The sequence below is a fragment of the Mus caroli genome, chromosome 3 (assembly GCF_900094665.2).
Source record: "Mus caroli chromosome 3, CAROLI_EIJ_v1.1, whole genome shotgun sequence".
In the NCBI taxonomy this organism is placed as follows: Eukaryota; Metazoa; Chordata; class Mammalia; order Rodentia; family Muridae; genus Mus; species Mus caroli.
Window position 1 is genome coordinate 111,562,534 of NC_034572.1, and position 9,411 is coordinate 111,571,944.

Consider the following 9,411-nt stretch of genomic DNA (forward strand, 5'->3'; position numbering starts at 1 on the left):
TAAATGTTGTTTTTTTTATAAGACTTGCCTTGGTCATAGTGTCTGTTCACAGCAGTAAAACCCTAACTAATACAGACCATTTCTCATGTAGAATGCTAATTATTTTAAAGTTTAAATTCACATACCACAGATCTTTCATAGTGAATGTTCTTCCCATCAAGTTGTTTCTTCCCATTATTGCTATAACCCTCACTTCCTGTCATATCTTTACAAGAATCGGTTGAAATAACCTCTTTGCTTCACAAAATCCTGATGTTTTTATTTGACATTAGCAATACTGTGCTTTGGGTGGCTTACCAGGTGTCCCTGAACCTGCTCTTGTAAGCGTGTAATTCATGCTAGCTTCTCACACCTGCATGTCCTCTAATGATTGGCTACATCAAGATCATTGTGATGGGTCATGGATACTCTAATCTAGTCTGGGGACACATTTCTGTTATAGTATGCTTCTCTTATTATTTATGAAAATATAGATTTATTTCTTCTTTGTAAGTATTTTTCTAGGACCTTCTTGTCTAGGAGTTAGGGGAATTTCATAAGCTCCCTGAAAATCAAAGTTTGTGCATAGGAATTCCCTTGGCTATCAGTCATAACTCTGTATTAGCCCAAAGGTAGCCCTCATTCTATAAAATTTTATCCTTCTTCTGCATTGGCCTCATTTAACATGACCCACCCTGTCATAGACTCAGTTTAATGTCTTTTTAATAGGATACATCTTTTGGCCTGGTGCTATGGGTCAGTAGGTAAGGATACTTAAGTCTACGACTAATCCCTGGGCTTCTATCCCTGAGGCCTACAGAACAGAAGGAGAAAACTGGCTCCTGCTTGGTGTACTTCCTCTGACTGTTATAGACAGAGCACCTCCCTCTGCCACCATACACAGAATAGATAAGTTGTTTTATCAAAGACAACTAAGAACGTCAGTGGACTCTGTAGGAAATTGGGGTTCCCAAAGCAGTACACGTAAGATCTCGCCCATCTCATCACCACATCTGACTCTTTTCCTTACTACATCGAAGCCTGGATATTCCTCATATTCTCAGAAACGGGTGAAGACAAACTCACTCTGCCAGACTTTCATTTCAACCACCATTATGTTGTTTGGATATCATGTCAGTGGAAAAAAGCCTGCAGTATCTTTTGCTAACCTCAAACCTCAGATTCACAATACATTATTTATACAAGGTGTATGGATTGTCTCTCTATTACAAGACAAGATTGATCTTTGTCCCAAGTAAAATGGTAGGCTCTTCTAGAAGGCTAAAGGGGGAATATGGAACAAAACCAAATGGATACAAAAGCGTGTATAAACCTTAGAGAAAATGAATTTATTTCTGAAGGTCAAAGCTAAGATTTGATGTTCATTTATCAGAGTTTTCAACAAAGGTCTAGTATTAAATTCCAACACAAAAGTAGAATTTTTCTTTACAAGGATATGACAGAAAGTTGTCAGTTATTTTTTCTTTTGTATAAAACACTAAGATTTTTAACTCCCACCTTCCTAGAAGACAAAAATTTTGCATCCTATCAGAATAGTTTTCTTTGAGTCCGTTTGATAGTGATGTTTAATTTTTGGTTTACCTCCCTGGTTATTCTCTTTGCTGTTGTAAAATATCCAACAAAAGCAAATTAAGGAACTTATTCTGTTTCACTTTTGGAGTCAGCTGTAGTGTTGTGTTTGCAGCTAGGAAACAGGGAAAGATGGGGGCTTAGTTCACTCTCTCTCCTTTCTCACTAATCTGATACCCCTCACATTCAGTTGTACCTTCTTACATCAGTTAAAACTCTCTAAGAATCCCCTCACAGGAACATGCTTGGTGTTTGCCTCTTGAGTGATGCTAAATGTGGTCAAGTTGACAATCGAACTTACCTATCCCCAGTTAGGACTGTACTCCTATTTCTAGATAACAGCAGAAGGTCTGACGATCTAACTAATGACATATCAGGAAATATTTATATAAACTCCCTCCTCCTAACCTTTTACATGGAATATACATTTAAACATTATTATCTCATTCTGTTTCTTCAGTGAAGCAATGGCAAAACAGAAGGAATGAGAAACACATATTCTGATCTAAGATCTCACTGTCACAGGGAGAGAAGACAAGGCACTGTGTCCCCCTCACCCTCATCCATATTGGCACCCAAATGTGGGTGTCAAAGTGATATTCAAGGGGCTGGAGATATGGCTCCATGGTTAAGAGCAGTGGCTGTTCTTCCAGAGGACCTGGATTTAATTCCCAGCACCCGCATGGCATGGTAGCTCACAACTATATGTAACTCCAGCTCCAGGGAATGTCATGCCCTCTTAGAGACATACATGCAGTTAAAACAGAAATGCATATTAAATAAAAATAAATAAATTTGTTTTTAAAGTGATATTTGAAATTTGATGTGGATAAAAAGGAATTGAAGGGACAATTTGTTTCTTGACATCAAACTAAAAAGGATACGGTCATATCCACATATAATAGGTGGACTTTCTGATGTAATAGAAAAAAAAAAAGAACTAGTTGGTTATAAAAAGACATGTTTATAGCAACCATAGTATTAGTTTGTCCTTAAAATTTAAAATACTTGAAATCTAGAGGCCTGGGAGATGACTCAGCAGTTAAGAACACTTGACCTTGCAGATAGGACCTAGGTTTGGTGTTCAGCATCTGAGGTAGCTCACAAACGTCTGTAGTTCCAGTCTTAGGGGACTCTCCTCCCTCTTCTGACCTCTGGAGACACATGTACACTGGTAACACAGACATACATGCAGATGAAACACTCACACACAGACAAATAAGCTCTTAAGAGAAATATTTGAAGTCAAAGGGCAGAAATTCTTCCTATCCACTGGGAAGATTAGGAAAAATAATTAAAGGGATGAAGTGTGGGAGGGATGGAGTGAGGGAGAGATGGAGGGCAGGAGGCATGGAGGGTGGGAGTGCTGCAATGGCGTCTCCTAAGAATGCTTGTTTATAAGCTTAGTTTTTTGTTTAAATAGGAAATTAAAAAAAAAACCTATTCATATAAACTTTAAAATTCCTAATCTACTTTGTTTCAACATTTTCATGTTCTTTGGACTTTTAAACTTTTATTTATTTTGTCTATTGAAAATACATTTTTCCCCATGCAATATATTCTGGCCACTCTTCGTCATCTCCTTCCAGATCCAAAAAACAAAAAGAGTGGAACTAAACAAACAAACAGAGAAAAAGGAAAACACAAACACATACACATGGTGAGAAACAAAAACACCACATACAAATACAAAACGGGAAACTATCATATGTAATCAAAGTACCTGTAAGGTTTTAAAAACAAACAAAAATGACAACAACAAAAAAATGTCAGACAAAGCAGTATGGGACAAAAAAATATCTTCCCAAAAACATTGCATTCATTTTGAGTTTCCTGTTTACTGTAGGGCATGGAACCTGCCCTGGAGTGTGGTTATACCCTGTGAGACTCCATTGAAAAAAACTAATTATTCCTTTGTGAGTAATTATCAGTTGGAGATAGATTCTTGGTTAGACACTGGGGCTTGTGTATGCTTCCCCATCCCAGTACTGGGATCCCATCTGGCTTGAACCTGTAAAGACCCCATGTATGACACCATAGTCTCTGTGACTTCATGTGTCAATCCTTCTGCTGCTAGAAGGTCTGAGCAGAGTGCCCCGAGGCTCAAGGGGAGTTTGGTAGAGACACCTCAGTTATATCTGGGTGCTCTAAGGACACTCAGTCTCCACATTGGCCAGCTGTGAGTCTCTATTTATTCCCATCTGCCGCAAGAGAAAGCTTCTCCATTAATGGACCAAGCAACACACTGATCATATTTGTCTCTTTGTTTGTGGTGACCACTTGCTGGTAGAATTTGTTGAAGGAAGGCAGAGGGAGGGGGATCGTGAGTTTGAAGCCAGCTTGGAATCTTTCAAGAAGGAAAGAAAAAGAATAGCATAGTCCAATATAGAAAATTACATCTGCTCTGATGGCTGTGAGCAGAATAGATTACAGGACAAATCAGTGCAGGGGCAATTGAACTTAGGAGGTGCCTGGGGAGGATAGTGTCTAATATAATGCAAACTGTTTCCCTGGACTACTCAGTGAAGTCCTGAGTCATCTCAGCTGTCCTTCCACTGTGCCAAGGATGGTCTTCAGTTTCTGGTGACTAAGCACAGTGCTGGTTTGAATGAAAGTAACTCTATTCACACATCTGAGTTCATCCTTTGCGTTTCGTCACCCATTATCCCCCTTTTTTGGGCTTTTTTTTTCTGTTTAGCTCTTATCAAAACCATATAATTGTTTAGCCACAGCAATGCATACTTAATGTTTGCCATCCCTGAATCTAAAGAGGGGTCCACATGGACACATTTCATTTGTTCTATCTGATGCAGGGACTGATTAATTGGGGCTATGCAATAGATATCTGCGGAATGAACAAGTACAGTTAAGTGTTTAAGGAATTTTAGTTAATTAAGTTTCCTTTTTGACATTTACACACACACACACACACACACACACACACACACACACACACAGAGGGGGGCGGAGGGGGAGAGTATACTCTGTCTATATCACTTTCTACCCTATTTGTCTCCCTTCCTCCCTATCAGCTCTACCTTCTTCCTGCAAGCCCATTCTCCAGGGGACATATGGACTGAGTACCTCATCTGTCCATTCACCCTTAAGTGTAGAAAGGCCATGCTGGTACAGACTCTATATAGTCACCATAGCTGTTAAAAGTTCCTGACTGCTTGGTTGTGTAATGCCCAGAAGGTGTGCTTTAACTGCCTGTCTCTGTGTTGTGGCTCTCACATTCTTTCTGACCTCTTATGAGAACTATCCTCTGAGAAGTAGAGAGGGTAGTAACAATTGTTTCCTGAGAGCACGTTGTCACCTAGGAACATATATATATATAGTTTTGTTTGTTTATGTTTATATATATAAACAAACAAACAAACAAAAATAACCTCATGGCTATTATATTGTTTTTTCTATTAGTTTAATTTCTGGTTAGCTTAATTTCTATTAGTTTGAAAATCTAAATCTGGAATAGAATAGCCAAAAGTTTTAGATTTGTGCTTCCACTCAATCTGGTTTTATGTGCATTTATGAGAGACTTTGGATTTTTTATTTTAATTTCTAATGATTGCATTCTTGATAGAATTATGATATTATATTGAAACTTAGGTGAATAATTAGAACATTTGTTTTTCTCTAGGTAAAAAAAAAAAACAAACAAGCAAAAAAAGTAAAGTCAAGACCTACAGACACTGCCTTAGAATTTGTCCATGTTGCTAGCAGGAATTAAAAAGCTTAAAATAGGGCTGGTGAGATGGCTCAGTAGGTAAGAGCACCCGACTGCTCTTCCAAAGGTCAGAAGTTCAAATCCTAGCAACCACATGGTGGCTCACAACCACCCGTAATGAGATCTGATGCCCCCTTCTGGTACGTCTGAAGACAGCTACAGTGTACTTACCTATAATAAATAAATAAATACATCTTTTAAAAAAATATAAAAAAAAAAGCTTAAAATAGCACACCTTCAGTTTCAAGTCATAGGAAACTCAGCAACTACTGCAAAAGAGAAAACAAGACAAGACAAACAAAACAAAATCCATAAACTTTAATTAGTCAAGTGGGTAGGAAATAAAATAATACGTTAAAATGTTAACTCTGAGGTGTAATGTGTATTAAAATCCCACACCTTAAAGGTCTGATGACATTTTTACAATGTGTTTATTCACCTCGAGTCAGCATTGCCTGGAATGTTAGGTCAGACCTTTAATTCTATCATGGATACCATCCTCCAGTTACCCTTCAGACCCTCACGTTCAAATGCCAGTAAAATTACTTTGAGGCTAAGTTTTGAAGACATGACATCTAGGGGACATCTTCAAACCCTAGACAATCAATTTGCATCTGTGACTAGCCCATCATTGTACTAAGACTGTGGGATCATTAAAAGTTAAATCAGTAGGAAAACATGTCTTTAGTTACAACCAAAGAAAAACATATATTCTGCATAGCTGCTTAAAATTTAAAAGCAGAAATGTTAGTTGTCAATAGAAAAATGTACTCAGCATTTTGATGGACATTTGATCGGCTGTTGATGAGCTAAGATTAAAATATTTAGTCTAAGAATCTAAAATGAGTTGGAAAGTAAATCTAAAAGTTTTTCTGATGAAATAATATTAGCCCGAAAATCAGCAAAGACTTCCAAAGTCTCCTCTCTTAGTAGAATCATATGTGCTGTAAAGTGTTCCCTCGGAGATGTGGCTGAGCACTTCAGTTCTTAGCTTTTGAAAGCCAATTTTTACCTAGAAGTATTATCAGAGTGGCAGTAGACAAAACAAAGGAAGCATGATTACATCTCATAGAAAGGCAATTAGGTTTGGATTGTCCACTTACCAGCATGGATGCAGGTTTCTCATTAGAGCTCAAACAGAACCATTTCATCTCCTAAATGAAAGCATAATTAGTGTGCACTTTGATGGCAGGGCGGGAAGATCGCTGGGTGCTAGGGAGCGTCCTTATCTTAAGACTTAGCCGTCCTGTGATACACACCCAAGGGAATCCTTTGTCATCCACTCTGCTCATGCTGTTTCTGAGTCAACCACCTCGATTTTTTTCAGTTTTTAGTTAGTAATTATACCTATTTGAAATTTGAATCAGTGAAGTCATTGTTTATTAAAGAAAATTGGCTTGTGTTTGGAAAATGGATTCTCTTCATCTCTTCCAAATGGAGAGTGTGCTGGCATAAATGTAAAAAAAAAATAATAAAAGTGGAAAACTTCAAATAAGTCACTCTTCACTTGGGAAAATAAATAATTATAGTATTATGCAAACTCAAGTTATCAATATGGACTTATCAATAGTAAGCTTGGTACTGTCATGGCCTTTGCTAATGCCTTCCTTTCCCACCACAGGGAGCTTGCCATCCTTTAGTAAGGCTTTCATCAATAGTCTTCCTTGGTGGTCCGGGAGAAGAGCTAAAGGAGGAACCACCTGATTATTGAAGCAGCAGAGAGGTTTCAGAAGCTAATTAATTAATTAATCAATTAATGGTTATGATTCAACTAAGTTTTTTAATTCATTGTTTCAATGGCTTATGCCACCTTATTTGAATAAAATGATGAAACTTGAGGCTGTATGGCTTCCATGTCTAATTATGGGCTTTCATTATTTTTTTATTTATTTTGTTTATTTTAGAAACTTCACACTGTAATCAACCTTGCAGTAAAAATGGCTCAGTAATTAGTATTTCAGTAAGTACAGTCATCACTGTGATTGTGCAAGTTCCTTTCTTTCCCTTACCTAATTTCTCAGAATCCGTCAACAAATAAATCTCATCCCTATTCTTTATATATATATATATATAAAAGAATGCATATATATATGTATTCTTATGTATATAATATATATATATATAAAAGAATACATATATATATATACTTGACTATCATTTGCCTCTTGATTTTCATTGCTCTATATTCTCTTATGTTTTCTTTTTAATTTTGCATGTAATTTTTGTCATTCCTCTGAGAGATAAGTTTTAGATGGATTTTTATAGTGTATACAATTGAGGAATTTAATTTATTACTGTTACTTGAGGATAGTGGTAAAAAACATGTATCTATGGAACATGTACTGGGGATTGAGGATGTGGCTCAGATGGTAGAGTGCTAATCTAGTATGAAAGAGACACAGATTCAGTCCTCAGTACCAAAGAAACTTAGTGTGGTCATACATGCTTATAAGGGGTGTGAAATCAATCTTGGCTATATTGTGAGTTTGAGGCTAACTTGAGCTACATGATGCCCTGACTCTCAAATATATTAAAACAAAAAGAATAAAAAGAGAAATACCGATTTTAAAGCTATAATGATTTGATATTTCTAATGGGCCTATAAGCAACTGTGTGTTAGAACAATATTTCTAAAATGAATACTCAGAAAGATTTATAGAAGAAAACATTAAAATTATCTATATCCACTATAGACTGACAAGGCATCCAGGACCTGGGTGTCTATGACTTCTAAAAGACATGCAGTGGTGGAGCCAACTGTGCTGCGCGTGTGGCTGCACTGCTCTTCTTGCACAGCTTTGTTTGGAGGCGGCAGCAAAGAGTAAGAAGTCAGGTGGAAAGCACCAGGTGAGTGTGTGATGCATCTATCAGAACTTTCAGCAAGAGAGAGAGCAAGATTAACTCAAAAATTTGCAAGCGATGGGGAACCTGGAACTTTCCCCCAAGATATTCAGCTGGGATCCCAAGGAATAACGATACAAAGTAAGTTAGTTATTGCTCCCCCAAACTTAAAACAGGTTTCCAACTTCACTCTAAAAGAGGATAAAGAAAATTACCTCCCAAGCAGAGGGCTAGGTAAGCAAATATAAATCTCTAGGAGAAGCAGGCATCACCCTGACCCCTCATTAGCTTCAGTGTGCTTATACATCTCTGATGCTAAAATGATACAGGAATAAAAATCCTAGAAAATGAAAGAATTTGCTGATTGAAAGTAAGACCAAAATTAGACAATATACACAAACCCACAGATGATCTCACATGGCCATATCAAATTGACAGATCAGGGTATAACTAGAGTGAGGCCTTAGCAGGGAGGTGAAGGACTGACACACAGACAGGACACAGAAAGACACACAGACAGGACAAATAAGACATGAATTCAGGAGGAAAGCTCAGAGTAAAACAAGAAAAGATAACATTTAAAAATTTAGATTTTGAAGTCTCGGGGAGAAGGTGCATGGCCTTGGTGCTTCGGGGCTAGAAACTTACATTCTCTAGGAATCACAAGAAATGGGAAGTCAGGCCTTAAGTATAGTAAAAGTCATGTTTAAGCCCCGTTTTGGAACTTTTATGAGTGAAAGTTTCACCTCATTAGATTGTAATCCTAGCTGGAGCACCTCACAAATCACCCTATTATCTCATTTTTTTAAAGGAGGATTGTTAAAACCATTTTTGCTTAGTTATATACCTTTTGGTATATAACTTTAGAAGCCACAAAACCATACATATGGCTATTGTTATGGCATCTGATTCTCTTTCTCTCTCTCTCTCTCTCTTGCTCTCTCTCTCTCTTACACCCCACCACACACACCCCTCATTTTCAGTGTCCTTCTCTTCCTACTAACTTCCACACTTAAATCTGTGTACAAATCTTTTGTTTAAGAAACTCCAAGTCTGCTTTATACCAGTTCATCCTGAAATTCTTTCCTATCGCTCAGTTGTGAATCCTGTCTCCACACAAGTGGATGTCTCTGTTTAGAATGCCTCTGTCTGCTGCAGGTGGTCGTACAGTGTCCTGCCTGTGTCTCCCTTTCTCTCCTGCCTCCCTGTGATAAAGTGACACATACATTAAACTAGAGACATTTGTATTGAAAATTTCATCCAGTCAATTGACA

The 9,411-nt window shown here is 37.5% G+C and overlaps 1 pseudogene; it reads right to left on the minus strand.

Annotated features, from left to right (window-relative positions):
• The window catches only part of LOC110291912, a 1,490-nt pseudogene extending 1,287 nt beyond the window's left edge, over positions 1–203 (minus strand).
• Between the last annotated feature and the right edge of the window lie 9,208 nt (positions 204–9,411).